Source organism: Aythya ferina, assembly GCF_964211825.1.
Source record: "Aythya ferina genome assembly, chromosome: 29".
In the NCBI taxonomy this organism is placed as follows: domain Eukaryota; kingdom Metazoa; phylum Chordata; class Aves; order Anseriformes; family Anatidae; genus Aythya; species Aythya ferina.
The window spans coordinates 710,201-726,768 of NC_140326.1; the positions used below are offsets into that span (position 1 = coordinate 710,201).

Sequence of the window (16,568 nt, forward strand, 5' to 3'; positions counted from 1 at the left end):
GGAGCGGGGGGGGGGTGGGGGCTGCGCCCGCCGCCACTGGAGGCGGCCGGCGGAGTGCCCGGATGTGCAGGCTCCGGGACCCATTAAAGGCGCCCCGCGGGGAAGCTCGCCGCCTCCCCATTGGTCTCCCCGCCTGCCAATCGCCGCCCCCGCCGGCCAGTGAGGAGCGCCGGGCGGGTTCTCCGCGCCGCCCTCCGCTCTCTATTGGCCGGCCTGTCCGTCTTTCACCGCGCCGCGCCAATGGGCGTCGTCGCTGGGGTCGGGAGGCGGGGCGAGCGCGGCGGGTCCGCTGCCCAATCAGCGGCATTGTTTGTGGTGGTGCCGGCTGCGCTCCGCGGCGGCTGCTGGCGGCGGCGCCGCGTCTGCTCCGCCCGGCACGGCCCGGCCCGGCCCCGCTCGGCCCCGCAGCCCCGGGGCGGCGCCAGGTGAGGCCGGGGGGGGGGCACCGGCAGCGGGGGGGGGCACCGGGGAGGGGCCGCGGGGGGCACCGGGACCGGCACCGGGAGGGGGAGGGGGCACCGGGAGGGGGCGGCCCTGAGGGGGAGGTGGGGGGGGATGGGGGGGTGGGGGGGGGAGGGGCGGCTCCTTGCTGCTCCCCACCGGGAACCGGGGCCCGGGCCCGGGTTGGGGCGGGGCTGGGGGAGCCGGGACCCGCCCCCCGGTACCGCCACCGGGAGGGGGGGGGGGGGGGGGCGGCAGCGGGAGGAGCCCCCCCGGGGTGCCCCAACCCCCCCCCGGTGTGCCCCTCCCCCCCCGCCTCCCCCCGGTCCCCGCACCCCCTCCCCGCCCCCCCCCGTTCTTCTTCTGCGGGGGGGGGGGGCGCGACCGGGGAACCCCCCCCCTCCCCCCCGCCCCCTCCGGTCTCGCACCGAGCGGGGGGGCCCCGGGAGCCGCCCCCGGCCCCGCCAGTCCCGGGGTGGGCGTCGGGGCGCGGCCGGGGGGGGGCAGCCCCGGGGCCTTCCTCGCCCCGCGGCTCCGGGACGCGCCTGGAGGAGGAGGGGGGGGCGGGGAGGGGGACACCGGGAATGGGGGGGGGGCACCGGGGGGGTTCCTCCGGTGTAAGGTAGGGGGTGGGCAGGGTACGGCCGCGATCCGATTGATTCCCTTGCGCCGCCTCGCCGAGATCCCCCCCATCCCCCCCTCCCAAATGGCTTTTGGGGTCGGTTTTCCTTTTTTTTATTTTATTTAATTTTATTTTAATTTTATTTTTTTCGAGGCTGCCGGAGGGGGAGGGGAGGGTGGGTGGGAGGGGGGGGGGGGCTGAGTCCCTGCAGGGAGCAGGAGTGGGAGGCTTCGCGGTGGGGGGGGGGGGGGGCTGGGTGCGGGTGGCGGGGGCCGCACGGAGCCAACTGGGGCTCGGCGGCCGCCCCCCCCCCCCCCCCCAGGTCCCGGTCCCCTTCCCGCTCCCCCCGGGGCACCGGGAGCCGCTGGGCTCGGTCCCTCGCTCTCGGGCAGCTTTTACCCAGCCCGGCTGCTCCTCGGTGCCGCTCGGTCCCTGCGTGCCCCCGGCTGGCTCCGTGCCCGCGGCACGGCGGCGGAGCAGGGCCTGATCCCCTCGAGGCTCCCCCGTGCTCGCTCCTTCTTCCTCCTCCTCCTCCTCCTCCTCCTCCCGGTCACACCGGAGCCGCCGTCACCCACCGCTGGGCACCGCTGGGCACCGGGAGCCCGGTGGCGGGGGGCTCGGTGCGAGCTGAGCCTCGGCGCTTCTCCCAGTCACGAGGCGGCGCGGAACCGAGCGTGACGTGCGGCTGACGGGGAGCATCCATCTTTGCAGGGCTGCGCTCTGCCCGTGCCCGCCGGGGCCCCGCTTCCTCTTCCGAGACGCCTGCCGGGCTCCTTGCGCCTCGCCGCCGCCTCCGGGGCTCCGGCAACCGGGAACGGGGTGGGGGGGGGAACCGGGAGGGGTGCTCGGTGATGGGAGCAGAGCCCGGGCTGCTCCTGAAGGCGCCTCCTCTGCCAGAGGTTTCCCCCGAGGGGGTGGCGAGGAGCCGCTGGGATGTGCAGGGCTCGAAACGAGGTGTGCTCCCTGGCTCTGCTCGCTCGGTGCCTTTCGTCCCTCGCTGCTCCCTTCGTGTTCGAGGGAAGCTGATCGGATGAGGCTCTTTTTATTGCTTTTTCCTATTAATTATCATTTCTCTGGGCTGCCATCCCTTCTCCGACCCCAAAATGTCCAACGCGGGGGGGTTGGCAGGGCCGGGCTGCGTCCCGGCGTGTCACATCCCACACCCCGCTCGCTTGTGAGGGCTGCTCTCGGCTTCCTGCAACGTGGTGGCAATAACGAGAACCGGGGATGTGGGGGGGGGGGGGGGGGGAAAAATCCCCATTTTTTTTTTTTTACAACCGGCTGTATCCGGGGAGAGACTTCTTTTTTTTGTCTGCAAAAGGCTGAGGGGCACCGAACCTGCGGCTGCACAGCGCGCCGGGGCTGAGGCGCGGCGGCGAAATGTTTCTGCTGCTGTTTTTTAAAAAAAAAAAAAAAAAATAGAAAAAAAAAAAAAAAAAAAAGATTGGCTATAAATCTAATCCCGGCGTAAAGCTATCCACCTCTCGCTCGCCGACAAATTCAACCTATCAGGCAGTGCCACATGCTGCTGCAGCCTCCCGGCGTTGGACCGGCCGCTGGAAGATGGAGCAGAAAGTTTTCTGGCCGCGCAGGCGGCGTGCGGCTGCAATTTGAGGATCCCTTCGCTTCCCCCAGCCCGCGGCTCCTTGGGGGCTGCCGGCGAGCCCTGAATGAGCCCAGGGCTCGCGGGGAGCCGTGTGGGGCTGTGCCCGGGGCTCCGGGGTTTCCTCTGGCGGCCCGGTTGGTTTGTAGGGTTTTTTTTTTCTTGCTCAGCACGTGGGCTTGAGGTGTTTCTTGCTGCTCTGGAGCTTGGTTTGCATCAGCTGGGTGCAATGCGGTGAGCTGTGGGGCAATGGCTCCTCGTTCCTCCCCTCCTCTCTTAGGGGTAGGCTCGGGGCCGCTTCTTTGGGGCTGCTTGGGGGAATTGAGGCGATTCGGCTCGCCCAAAACCTGGTGAAGGCTCTCAGGGGCAGGGGACACCAGGCTGGGCCTTAGCAAATGAGTCATTAAGGGAACAGCACTAATGAAGGTGGGGTGCTGCCTCAGCCCCGCAGGTGATGGGCGACAGCGGGGAGCTGCCTCAGGGGCTTTTTTTGGGGTCTTTTTGAAGGAATTTTGTTTGGAAAGAAAACAAGACACAGTAAGAACAGCGGGGAGCGGTGCTGCTCAGCATCCATCGGGCCACCAAGGTGGGGAGCGGCTCCTTCGGCCACGTCCTTACTGGTGGAGATGGAGTTGGAACAGGTTGCTGAGGGGCATTACCCCACAGCTGGGGCTTTAAGTGTGAGCTGAGCCCCTCGGGGTCGTGCTCAGCCCCTCAGTGACATCGAGGTTCCGGAACGCGGCCCCGGAGCTGCGGCGTCTCCACGGACGCTGCCCCCAACACAGCGGTGCCCCTCGCCTGCTCCTCAGCCTCGCTCTCTGCAGGGAATCGAGAGGAGAAGAGCCCGGGTTTGGCAGCGAGCAGCACGCAGGAGGTGAGAGGTTTTGGGGCACACGGAGCCGTCCCGATTTACCTTCAGGGCTGGGAGCTGGCGGGGAGCACGCTGAGCTCCTCAGTGCTCATGGTGCTGGGGGAGCAGCCGGGGCTGTGCGCGGCGTAGCGGGGCTGGCAGCACCGTTTTTCTGTTCCTTTCTGGACCTCGAGCTGAAAGGAAAACTCGAAATCTCGCTGTGCTCAAAGAGAGGTGCCTCGTCCTGCTTAACGGGGCTGGCAGAGGCTGATCCTCGTGCTCAGAGGATCCCTCGGCCCTGCTGTCTCCCATTCCGGTGCCAGAAACCCGAAGGAATGGCCTCGGGGTCTTGTGTCCCTAGGAAAAAAGGAGCACTTTTGGGCTGGATGCTCGTTTTTCCCCTGTGTGACCCACAGGACGGGGGCAGCGAGCCCTGTGCAGAGGCGCTGCCTTTCCCAGCAGAGCTCAGCCCCACGCGCCGATAACGCTGCCCCGAGACCCGGGGGCTGCCTTGTTGTGGCTCCCCAGCCCCCTGCTTCTGTCCTGTGCTCTCAAATCGGAGCCAGCGGTTATCTCGGGCTGCTCTTCTCGATGCTGTGAGGTTTGCGAGGTGCTTTTTAGTTGATTTGCTGCACGCGGAGCCCTCGGGAAGCTCCCCCGTCCGTGGGAAAGGCGCGTGGGGGCTGCTGCCGGGCTCCCTCCCTCCCTCCCCGGCCTCCTTGGTTTTCCTGCAATTGGGGCACCTCGTTTCTAGCCGCTGTCGAGCAGCCCTCGGAAAGAAGGGTTTACCTAGGAGATGGTGTTGAAAAAGGGGAGATAATGGTAAACTTCGGGTCCCGATTCGTTTGGCAATGGCAGTCCTTGGCCGTGGAACGTGATCGGGTTACTGGCGGTAGCGGTATCCAGAATATGCCCGAAATCCTTCTGAAGACTCGCATCCGTGTTGGAATTCGAGTGCCACACAAATGTGAGGGTGTGAGGAGAGGAGCTTCCAAGCCTCCTCTCTAAAATTAGACCTAAGAACGGCGCAGAGGAGTCTATAAAGAGCCTCGGGGGCTTTTTTCCACGCAGCCTCGGCGCAGCGAGCGTCTCGCCTCGCTCCCGCGCCCGCTCTGCCCGGCCCCGTCCATTTTGTGCTGCTCCGGATCGAAGCCGTCCGGCGGCGGCGTTCCCAGGTAGGTGGTGCCAAGCTCCGCACGCCGGGATGGCTTCACGGGCTTTTAGTGGGGCTTTTGGGTGCTGGTGGCTAGGTTTGAGCACCTATTTTGGGGCCGAACGCTGCAATTGTCCCATCTGGGGGGCACAGTGCTAGGCGGGAGGCTGGCGAGCGCTACGGCGGCGGCGCTGAGCCCGGCCTGGCTCCTCGAGGTGCCGGGGTGGCCGGGAGAGTCGTGAGAGGCAGAAAGGCATTGAGACACCGCCAGGATTGTGATGGAAGACGGAGGAATGAGGGCTCCAGGCCGCGCTGAGAGCGGCGGGGACGGAGGAGAGGCGCGGTGGCATCAGGGTGCCCGGGGAGCAGCTGCCCTCGGCCGCGCGTTTCCTCGCGGCTCTGGGTTGGCGTGGCAGCAGTTGGCGTCCTCACAGCAGCTCTTTCTCCTGCGTGCGTTTTTCCTGCCTTTTTCTTGAAAGGCAAACATCGCTGCTGCTGCTGCTGAATATGCAAATGCGCCGGGCCGTAGGTGGGGTGCCTGGCGCACGCGCCGTGGGAGCCTCCCTCCTGCCTCCGGCCCCGCGCTGCTGCCTCCTGGGCACCGGCGGCAGAAGAGCAGCGCCTGCAGCCGGGGGCAGGGGGGCGGCAGCTCCTCGTGGTCCTGCTCGGCCCTGCCCCGGGCTGCCCCGTGCCTGTGACCCCGCGAGGGTGGTGGTGGCATCGCTGCCGGGCTCAGGCTCCTGGGGCGAGTTGTGAGGCGGGGGTGAGCCCCCAGCGCCTGCAGCCCCTCGGTTTTGAGGGTTTTGCATCGGAGCCTGGGCTCAGGCCTCACCGTCACCGGATTTGGGAAAACGAAGGCAGGAATCGCGTTTTTTTGGAAGCAGACCCGACCAGAACCCGGCTGCTGTCTCGGCCCCGCTGCCTGCTGCTCGTCTCCCCTCTCATGGACTGGCGGCGCAGGGCTCTGCCCATGCTTATCTCGGAGCAGGGCAGCTCGGGGCACGAAGACACAACACTGAAACGCTGCCCTTGGCTCCAGCCGAAGCTCTGCTTTGGGATCCCGGGCTCCGATAGCATCTTTATCACCAGACCTGCACGGAGCCAAATTTTTGCCAATTGGCGGCAGAAGGGAACAGAAGAAGCCCTCGGCACGCGCTGCCTCTGCATGGTGCCTTCCCCAGCCTCCAAAATGGGGCTGCGGAGGAGAGGGGCCAGCTCTTCCTCGCCGGGCTCTTCCTCGCCCCTCTTCTCCTCCCTGTTTCACCCGAGAACCTTCCAGTTGAGCCATGCAGCAGATGGGAGCGAGCTCCTTCGAGCTCTCGGCTCGGCGGCGAGGAGGGAGGACGTGTTCTCGCCGTGCTTAAAACGCCTCTTGCCTGAGACTAAAGTTGACGCTTTTTCCCCCAAACTGTCGGGCCTGGTGGGAGCGCTTCGGAGCTCGAGCCAGCTCCCGCTCCCCGTCCTCCTCCCGCTCGTTACCATCCTGCGTGCAGAGCGAACGTGAGATCTTGCTCGGCGCTCCCCTGCCATCGCGTCTCGGGTTCGGGAGACGTTAAGTGAGATGGATAACCTGAGATCCTCCCGCAGCCGAGATCTTCGCTGCTGACAAGTTCTGGCTTTAACAGTTTGCGCGGCTCCTCTTTTTTTTTTTTCTTCCCCCAGCCGCCTAACGCAGTTTGTACGAGAGGAAAGATAATTCACTCTAATGAATTATAAAACTTGTTTCACTGCAGTGGGTCTCCATTTCTCCTTTTGTCTGCAGCAGAGTCGCTGTTTGAGTAGAATAAAATTGACTTAGACTCCGGAAAGACAAAAGAACTGAAACTCCGTGCTGCTGAGAGCAGTCGAGGCAGGGAGGAGACGGGACATCACCTCGAAGGCCCTGTACGTGCTGCCAATCGCAGTGTTTCGGGGGGTTTTATCATCCCGGCTTTTCATTTAAACTCTTTTCCATTGCCAAATGGATCTTCTCTACTTCTGCTTCGTGTTCTGGGGCCGTCGTTGGGAGCTGCACACGGATACCCAGAAACAAACGGCGAAGGCTGACAGCGACAGATGCCGGCGGTGCCTCCGTGCCTCACGCCCTGGCAATCCGGCGCTTTCGGCAGAGATCTCCAATATTTGGTGGGAGAGCCGCCTTCCCTGTCAGCAGCGGGACCTGCTGCTTAGCCAGAGCGGGTTTCTGGGTCCAAGTGTTGAAATTTTGGCTAAACATGGATCCTTCTCCCTCTGTCCTGGCTGCGGAGCTGCCCCGTGGCTCCTGCTGCGCTTCCCAGGCTGGTGGCAGCACAGGGCGCAGCCAGGGCTACCCAAAAAGCACCTGAGCACGGCCTCGCTCACCTCTGTAAGCAGCAGGGAGACGAGGCTCTCTAGATCTCTGGTTTTAGAAAGGAACTTTTGAGTGAAAGGAAATCAATCAGACAGATGCAGACTTCTGGAGAGTTTCAAAATGGTTGCTTGGGACTGGTCCCTTGCTGCTGCACGCGGCCAAACCTAACGCACTTTCCCCTTCTATGAATCACTCCTCAACTTGCTCGTTATTAAAGTTCCCTGATTCTAATTTAATCTTGGAGACTCGACAGCTTTAAATACCTACCAGCGCAGTGTGATTCTGCTCCGGCCCTTCAGTGGCTTCTTCTTGTGCTCCCTGCCACAGCTCCACCAAACCGGCGGCCGTGCGGCAGTGCTCGGGGTGGCCCCGGCTCGGTGGCAGCGCCGTGTGCCACGGGGACCCCTGTGCCCCCAGCCCTGCTTGTGGCTTTGGCAGAAGATGGGGCCCTGAACTCATTTCCGTGGCCCAGCTGTTCCCAAATGTTCGGCTGTGTTCGGGCAGCGCGCTTCCATCGGGGTTGGGTAAATCGGGGCGAGTGGTTGGGTAAATCAGAGCGAGCAGCAGTCAGGAAGCTGTTGTAAGGCCCTGAGGGGGTCTTAGGGCCAGCCCCGAGGAGGGTTTTGGGGTCCTTCTGGCCACTACGTGCCCAGGCCCTTGGCGTGGGCTCACCAGGGGAGGGTTTGAGCGCTGAGCCCTGCTGAAACCAGCGGTGCTTGGAGGCCGGCAGCTGGTGGATGTGGTTGGATCCCCATGCGCTGTGGCGGGGATGGAAATGGGACCTCTGGGGTCCCACCGTGATGGAGACGTTACGGGGCAGCCCCTCCGTGTTGTCCTCGCTGCCACCGGGCTGCCGGAATTGCCATGGATGTGACAAGCCACAGGGCGAGGGGAGCTCGCCCCGGTGAGCTGGACAGCTCTGAGCAGGTTAAAGGACTCGGTTCAGCCTTGGTTGTGTGGCGTTTCGGAGAGAATCGGTCATTTCAGAGGAGACTGCCCCAAACCTGGGCTGCAAAGCGGTGGTGCCATGCGGGTTGTGCCTAGCCCACAGAAAACAAAGTGACTCTGGGTTCTGCTGGGGCTGTGCTCGCCCTCTTTTCCTGTTGAACATTGTTCTGCTCCCTGTAAGCTTGCTGGGAGCCTTGTTTCCACTTAACCAGTTCCTTCGCGTTGAGGTTGGCAGGCTTTGAAGTTATCTTGAATGGCAATTTAGGTCTCTTAAAAAAAAAAAAAAAAAAAAAAAATCAAATCACTCCTTTCCTCGTGTAATTGTGTTCCAGTTTCACCAAAACGTTTCTCAGGGTCCTCGGCGCGAGTCTGAAGCTGCATCGTGCTGGTGACGATCATCTGGTTGCTATTAGTTAATGAGAGGGAAGGAAAAACGGCCAAGGAACACGACGAGGAAGGGATTTGCTCCGGGGTCCCTCTGTTTTGGAAGGGAAGAGGCAGCTCGGGCGGCAGATTTACGACCCAGGGCGAGCGCAGGTGGGGAGCAAGCAGTGAGGGGGGGACGAGGCTGGGGGATTGCGCCCCGTGCCCGCTGCTGCAGGACGTCCCGCGGGGCCCTTCCACGTCCCTGGCCACGACGCGGAGCAGCGCTGTGCTGGCAGCCTGCTGGAGCAGGGTTTTCCTTCCGAAAAGCCACGAGGGGAGGGCTGTGCCCAGATGCATCAGTTCCAGATGCCAGCAGCACCAGGGCACGGCTGGGTCCTGATCGCCCGGAGATCCAGCGCGAGGAGCGGTCTGTTGGTGGCCCTGTGCCTTGTTTTGAGCCACTGACTTGATTCCTTCTTAATTCCCAGCCCCAGCTTGTGTCTGTGGCAGGACTGAATTTCAAATTCGCTCCAGTTGCTGTAACAGAAGCTTTTTCTCCTCCACCTCTGCTCCTGCCTCCTAAGCCAGGGTCCTGGCGGCATCCCCAGTGCTTCTGGGCTGCCACCAGCCCTCGCCCTGCCCCTCTGCGGGTGCAGGGCCCTGCCAGGCCCCTGGAAGGTTTCATCCAGTCCCTGCCCAAGGCCGAGTCCCCGTAAATTAACTCCGGGTGACCGCATGGCACTTCTCCGCTCGGCCACCTCTCTCTTACCTCCCCGACGAGCTGCCTCGGAAAACGTCGAGGCTCGTCGCGCCGCAGCCCCCTGCCACCCCTCCTTTGTGGCCCTCCTGCAAGAATCGCGGCGAAAGCGTAAATGAAGAGGAGCCGGCGACTTCTGGGCTAATCACCCGGCAGAGCCGGCGGGGAGCGGGCGAGATTTCTCAGCCGTGGATCACCTGCAGATAATGAATTGGGTTCGGAGACGGAGCGGCATAAAAGCAGCTATTGTTGGCACTTTTGCAGATTTAGTCAAAGGCCTTTTCATGCTGGAAATAGAAGCACCCGGAGGATGGGTCCTTATGAAAGGACCCTAAAATTCAATTAAATGAATAGTCCAGTGATGTTGTACCCGTACCTTTCCCCATCCTGGCCATAAAGATCTCTCAGAAGCCTCGCGGCCGCGCGATAAAGGACGGGGCGGGAGGAGGGATGCGAGGCGTCCCGGCCGCCCCTCGGCTGTGGGAAGCTGCTTGATCTCTGCCCCATCTCCTCGCGCCTTAAAACAGCGCTGAAAGGTCTGGAGGGAGGTGAGGAGCTCGGAAAAGGGCGAAGCGGTGCTAAAAAATGGAAAAAAGGAAAAAAAAAAACGAAAGAGCTGCGGGCAGAGAAAGCCACCGAAGGAGCTTGGTGCTGCCCTGCGCTCGGCCCGCGCGCTTCGAGCGAGCACCACCCGAAAAATAAATCTGAGGGGGGCCCCGACAACCACCTCATTAGTTTATAAATCTCTGGTAACTACCATGTAATTAAAGCCTAATTAGTTATTTCCCCCTTTGTAAACTAAATTGTTCCGTTTTATCTAATAAAGGCGAGCTCAGATAGTACCGGCGCTGAGCGTGGCGTGGAAGCTCTGCTTTAATTACCAGCTCCTCTGCAGCCCTTGGGTTGACGAAGCAGCCGATAGTGGCTGGGTATCGCAGATGCCATGGTTATTTGTGCGCTCCGGAATGGGTTTATTTTTAGGGGATGATTTGATCGTGCTTTCCGCGTGTAAAAGCAGCGCAACCTGGGCTTGACAAAGATGTCATCCGTGCGGCGGTCACTGCTGCCTGCTCCACGAATCCACGAGGTGCAGTGCTAATGCTAATGACACGCAGGAAGTCTCCTCAAATTTGCTCCGGCGCTCTCGTTAACCTTTGATTAGCGCCGTTTTGCAATCTGCAGCCCAAAATGGAGGGTCCCGGCTCAGGAGCTATTTCAGCCCCTCGGTAACGCGCGCGGTCCTCGGCGGGTCCCTGCCCCGTGCCCTGCAACGAGGTGGGCGCTTAAAAATCTGCCCCAGAGCTGCTTTTAGCCGATTTCTGGACCCGTCCAAGTAGATGTTTGCGCTCGGTGAGCCTCAGGGGCCTGGCTCTGCCTCACGTTCACGCCGGGCTCTTCATCTCTCTCGCTCTCCATTCCGGCTTGCAGAGGCGCGGGGCCACGGCTTCTGTTCCTGCTGTCGGTGTGCAGGAGTGTACCGGGTCTGGCTTCTGAGCTCAAAACCTCGTCGGGCGTTGTACAAAAGCCGGCGACCTCGACAGAGCGGGACCTGGACCGAGGGGAATGGTTTCTGTCCGTGTTGCTTCCAGAGGAGCTGCTGGGTGCGCTGGGTGCTCCTAATTCCTTACCGAGGCCCCAGCCTCAGCAGATCCTTGCTGCTTGCTTCGGCGAGGGCCGAAGGGTCGGTGTGAAGGCGTGCAGGGTGAGAGCTGGGCTCGGGGCACCCGCCTTCCCCTTCTCGCCCCGCAGGACATGGTTGGGTCCCCGTAGGGCGCAGCTCCCCGCCACCACCCGCTGGGAACAGCCGTGCCGCTGGGGCTGGCGGGTGCTCGGTGGCCAGATGAGGCTGGTGTGTGGCTCCGAGGGACCTCAGTGCCTTCCTCCGTGCCCTCGAGCGAGCCGTGGTGGTGGCGATGTCCCCACGGGCTGGTGGTTGCTCCCTGCCCCCGTGCTCGTCCTTCGCCGCCTGCGCTCGTGCCTCTGGATTTGATGAAGCCGTGCCCGATCCTCTGCCCATCCCCGGTGCCGTCCGCCTCCTTCCCGGCGTTTTTTAGTCGTGGTTGGCCTCGTAGCGGGGCTCCCCCTTCCTAGAGCCATGGGGTGTAGAGCCGAGCCCCCATGGCATAGCCTCGGGGGGCTCCATAAACCCATGGGGGCGAGACCCCGTGCGGGGACCTGGGGATTGCGAGATGGCACGGGTGACGGATGGGCTCTTTGGGGTGGTTGGGGCATCGCAGGTGGGGCACGGAGAGGACTGGGGACAGAGAGGACCGGGCACGTGCTGTGGGGGTCTCACACCCATTGGGGGGCGCGGGGAGCACCCGAACTTGCTGGGTGAAACCACGACCTGGCGGCCTCGAGTCCCCTTGGCCTCGAACCCCTGGGCCTCGAGTCCCTTTGGCCACCAACCCCCGTGGCCTCGAGCCCCCCGGGCCTCGCCGCCCCGAGGGCCGGAGGGGGCTGAAGCGGCCGCGTCCCCGGGTGCCCCCGAGCTCCCCGGAGAGGGGCACTGGGCGCGAGGGCCCCGGGGGAGCGGTGGCGGCGGCGGCGGGCGCGAAGCGGTTAAAATCACGGCGGAGGAGAAGGAGGAGAAGGAGGAGAGGAGGAGAAGGAGGAGAGGAGGAGAGGAGCTCTCATGAATGAAGACAAAGTTGGGCCGGGAGCCAGGGGCTGCTGGCGGCCGGGGAGGGGGCGGGAGGGGAGGGGGGGGGGCGCAGCCAACTGACTTTTATACCGCAAACGACTTTAAAAAAAAAAAAAAAAAAAAAATTAAGAGATAATTCCATGTCCTGAGGTTACAAACCGGCTGCAACTGGTTTTTTATTTTTTTTTCTTTCTTTTTTTTTTTTTTTTTTTTTTTTTCCTTTTTCCCTGCCCCGCGAGGCATCATGGGTAAAAGTAAGCATCCCCCTTTTCTTTTGTTTAATATAACAGTACGGCGCATGATTGGCAGGGAAGTGCCCGTTTTGAGACAGGGTTTCTGCAGGTCCCTGGAGGGGGATGGCACGCGGGGCCGCCCATGCTCTTCGGAGAGGGCTCCTCGGCAAAAAAAAGCTGCCTCTTCCTCTCCCTCCCCCTTCCCACCCTGCCTTCCCCGCTCGCTGGCTCGCTTTTCCCCCCTTCTTTCCTCCCTGTCTCTAATTTTCTTGACAACTAGAGGAGGCAGCAGGAATATTGTACCTGTAAGTATTCTTTAGACTGTCCTTTTTTTTCATTTTTTATTTTTTTTTTTGAACAGACAAAAGGCTCTTTATGGATTATCAGATCTGCTTTTTTTTTTTTTTCCTTTTTTTTAGAAAAAAAAATACCAAAAACCCAAAAACGTGAGTTTGGCAGCTGGATGCGATGCCTTTACAGAATATTTTCAGGAGAAAACTGGCACTGTTGCTTGGATTCGCGGTTGGAGCCGGTCCCTTCCCTTTCCCCCCCCCACCCCCAAAAAAAAAAACCCCCAAAAATCCCACCTCTCCCCAGGCTCCTTCCTCCCCGCGCCGCTCTTCGGCTGCAGCGCCCCAACCCTGCCCTCCCTCCGTGGGGCACGGCTCCTTGGGGGGCTTTAAAAACGGAGCCCCGGCGCTATTTGAGCTCCTCCAATAAATAAATAAATTCCCAAAAAAAAGAAAAAAAAAAAAAAAAGAAAAAAAAGGGGGGGATTCCTTTTGTCTGCGGCGCGTCCCCCCCTGCCTGACGGGCGCCGTGGCCCCTCGCCAGCCCCGGCCCCGCGGCCGCCCCGCGCACAAAGGCGGCCCCGGTGGCAGTCGAGGAAGTCCCGGGCCGTGCCCGTTATATAAGGCCCGGCAGCCTGCGTCATCCCCGCCGAGCTGCTCGGCCTGCCCGAGGGGAGGAGAGGCGCAGCGCAGCGCCCGCAGCGCTCCCCGAGCCCCTCGTGTCCCCCCCCCACCTCGCTCCTCGCCCCGAGGAGGACGGCGGTGGCCGGGGTGGGGGGCGCCCAGCCCCGATTCCCCCTGAGCCTTTTCATTCCATCTCATTTTTGGCAGCGCTTTAGGAGAAGGGGGTGGGGGGTGAAAAGCAGCTTTTTATTTTATTTTTCTCCTCCCCCCCCCCTCCCCGCTTTCCATGTGCCACAACCTGGAAATGTTTTTGTGGGGCGCCGCTCGGATGGCAGTGGCCTCGCTTCCCCGAGGGCTTCCCGGCGCGGAGCTCGCTCCTGAACCAACTTGGCTACACCCCAAAACTTGGGGAGGGCGGAGGGCAGCGCAGGGAGCCCCCCGCGCCTTCCCCTCTGCCCCCACGGCTTCCATCTCCCGCTGCCCTTCGCTCGCTGCTGGCTCGGTGAGCGCAGGCACTGCCGTGCCGCCGCGCCGCCTCCCGCTCGCTTTTGGGGCTTGGCTTTCTCCTCGCAGCCCCCCCGGTCCGGCAGGGGAAGGGAATGGGGCAGGAGCGGAGCCCCCGGAGCCTCGCCGTGGTCTCGCCGCGAGCGCTGGCGGCGGCTCCGGTCCCGAGATCCCGAGAGCGGGGTAGGGAGGGAAGCGGCGGAACTGTTTAACGAGTTTGCGCCGAGCTGCCTGGAAGAATTTATGGTCTGCTGCAACCGAGAGACAGCTCCCCGGTCCTGTGGAGAGCGAGCCCTACGGTTTGTCTGCCGGAATGTTTTCTTTGTCTTTTTTTTTTTATTATTATTATTATTATTATTTCGCTCTCGTGCGTCTGAGTAGCGGCGGAGGAGCCTGGCTTAACCCCCCGATTTATGAATGACTTTTACACACGGTGAATTTTTAAAGAATCTGTCAGCTCTTTTCTCTTTGTTCAGGGGGCATTTCGGATCGTGTGTTTCTTTAAAGACTCGTGCATGCTCTGTTCTTGATAAAATCTTTGTGATAGGCCTACATATTTTCTTTCTTACCTGCATGAAATTCCTCCACACAGCTGTAGCGTAGGATTTCTCCCTGCAGCTTGCACAATAACCCGAGCTGAGCGTAGTATTTCTTGACAACTTGCAATCTGCAGCATCAGGATTCAAAGAGCAGCATGTTTTTTTATTTGATAGCGTTTTTTTGTGTGTGTGTTTTTTCTTTCTTTTTTTTTTTTTTTTTAATCCGTCTTCTCGCAGATCTCTCCTCAGCCTGCCTCGCCGTTAAGTCATAATTACCTTTTTAGGTTATTACCCTTTTTATAGTATTGTATGGAAATGCTCGTCTTGGGAGCCAGCCATTTTGTGTGTGCTGTGTGGAAATGCATTTTACGACATCGATGTTGGTTTGTGCTCAGTCTAGATGGAAGTTAAGACGCCGCTCGCGTTGCGTAGGGCAGGCTCTCGTGAGCCCCCAGACGGACGGTTTCCTCCCCACGCGGGGCCGCTTCTTCACCCCAGCGGGTCGGGGGCGAGCGGCCGAACCGCTCCAAACCCTTTCCGTGTGGGCTCGTGCTGTTGGCGAGCCTGCGGCGGCGCTGGCGGAGTCCAGATGCGCCAAAGTGGATTGTGAGCGGCGAGAGCGCAGCGCGCGCAGGTGAGCCGGACCTCGAGTGCTGCCTCGGCGTGCCCCAATCCCCCTCCTGCCGCGGGGAGCCCTCGGGGACCGGCCGAGGATTCGGCAGCTTTCACTCCGTCGGCTCCACCAGGTACCGCGACGGTGGCGGCGCTTTTGGCACCGGCTCCTCCCCGGCCGAGGAGCGTCGCGGTGCCGGGGTCGAACGCCGGCTTCCAAAAGCCCCGCGGGTGCTGGGTGCTGCTGTGGGTACGCGCCCTGCGGTGCCGGCGCGGTGTTGTCCTCTCCGTGCGGGTCCCGGTGCTGCCCCAGACCCTCCCCGTTGCCACCGTGCTCGTCCCGGTAACCCAACGCGTTCGCTTGGTTGAACTGAAGTGGCTCCAAACGTTTCTGCATCGCGTTTGAAGCGTCTGCTCTCCCCTGGGTTTTATTTATTGGGACTTCTGAGCGTGGGCACGTGTCGCATCTGCAGGTCCTCGTCCTGGAGGGGTGGCGTCCGTTCGGTTCTGTGGTGCCCGCCGGGGGCAAAACCTCGTGTGAAATCGGGGCTGAGGCTGGAAGCAGCACCGGGGCGTTGAGTTTTGGCCAAGCCTGGTGCTCGATGGCAGGAGGGAGCCAGCCTGCAGCACCGTGAGGCTTCCCTGGGGCAGCACGGGAGGGGAAAGTTCTGCGTTCAGATGCTCTGGCCTCGTTCGCTGCTGTGCCTGTCGGGGACCGAAGGGCTGGGGGGCTTCGTGCTGCTGCTGGTGGCTGGAAGCTGCTCTCTCCCTGCTCTGCCTTGCTGGGCCTGCTGGACATCCCGCAGCCGGGGGTTTGGGTGCTGTTGCTGTTCTTGTGCTGCGCTCAGCAGGAGCAGGGATGCAGCAGCTCCCCAGGGTGTCCTGCTCGGGGTGCTCGGGGTGCTCCCAGCCTCCTGCTGTGGGGCTCGGCGGCCTCGCTCCCGGCGCGGGCAGGCGGCCTTCGCTGCTGCAGCTCGGCGTTCGGATCGCCCGCGCGAAGGGCTGCGCTGAGCTGCCCCTCACCTCGGCACTGCAAGCTCCCTTCTCATCAATTCCTCCTCCTGTTCTCCCAGGGCTCGAGCTCGGTGACCCGCTTGTCACAGAGAGGCTTTTCTCTCCTGTATGTGCTCCCATCGCTGCGTGTGCTCCGTCCACGTGTGCACCCTCTCTGCCATGACATTTTTGGTGCCCGCTGTGCCTGAGCATCGCGTGGTGACGGCCGGCGGGTCGGTCCCAGGGCGCTGCCAGCAGCCTGGGATTCCTGCTGGCTTTCTGTCCGAGCCCCAGCTGTAGATAAATCCACGCACAGCCCCTTCCTTGCCGCTGCTTTTGTGCTCCCTGCGAGCACCGAGCGACCCCGCGTGCTTCCAGGAGCCGCTGAGGGCTGGGGAGCGTTGCACCCCAAAGCAGGCTCGGGCCGAAAGGTTGGCGCTTGGTGCTGCGGCCTCGGTGCGAGCAGCACTGCCCGGAGCTGCCCCGTGAATCCTGCCCGTTCCTGCTGCTTCTAGAGGTGGTGAAGGAAGCAGATCTCCCCGTGAGCTCCCCACTCGGAGCATTGCGCTTCGCTCTGCGATGCTTCTTGCGCTCGCGGTGCCCGGTGCAGTGCCTGGGCCTCGCCGTTCTCCTTTGCAGAAGACGGGCGGCTTCACGAGGAGCAGTGCGAGGGCCAGCTCCGGGTTCTGCTTTTAGACTTTTTATTCTCTTTTCGTGCTCCTGGTTCGTGCCTCGGTGCAGGAAGCTCCGGCTCTGCCCGCGGTGCTCCCCGTGCTGCCGGGAGAGGTGGAAGTGGCCAGGTGGGAGCTTGTGTGGCTGGGCCCATGGGGAAGTTTTTCCGGGGAAGTTTTTCCCTGTAAGAAATGTCAGCAGAGGTTTGTTGCAGAGTCCATCTTGCCTCGGATGCCCGTGGCAGCGGCCAGCACAAACAGCCCGGCAGGAAGGCCCGGGGAGGGCTGCCAGGAGAGCCTGGGAGCACCCTGCACCACGCCGCAGCGCTCGCTCGGAGGTGGCTCAGAGATTCCTCGTGGCAGAGCTGTAACAGAGGGAAAGAGGAAAC

General features: G+C 62.2%; 1 protein-coding gene across 1 annotated transcript in view; it reads left to right on the forward strand.

The window, feature by feature from the left end:
• The first annotated feature begins 333 nt into the window (after nt 1-333).
• GATAD2B (GATA zinc finger domain containing 2B) overlaps nt 334-16,568 on the forward strand; it is a 36,117-nt gene continuing 19,882 nt past the window's right edge. The window contains exon 1 of the mRNA XM_084500398.1: nt 334-425. The gene's annotated coding sequence lies outside the window, so the exon portion shown is untranslated. The remainder of the gene's footprint in view (nt 426-16,568) is intronic.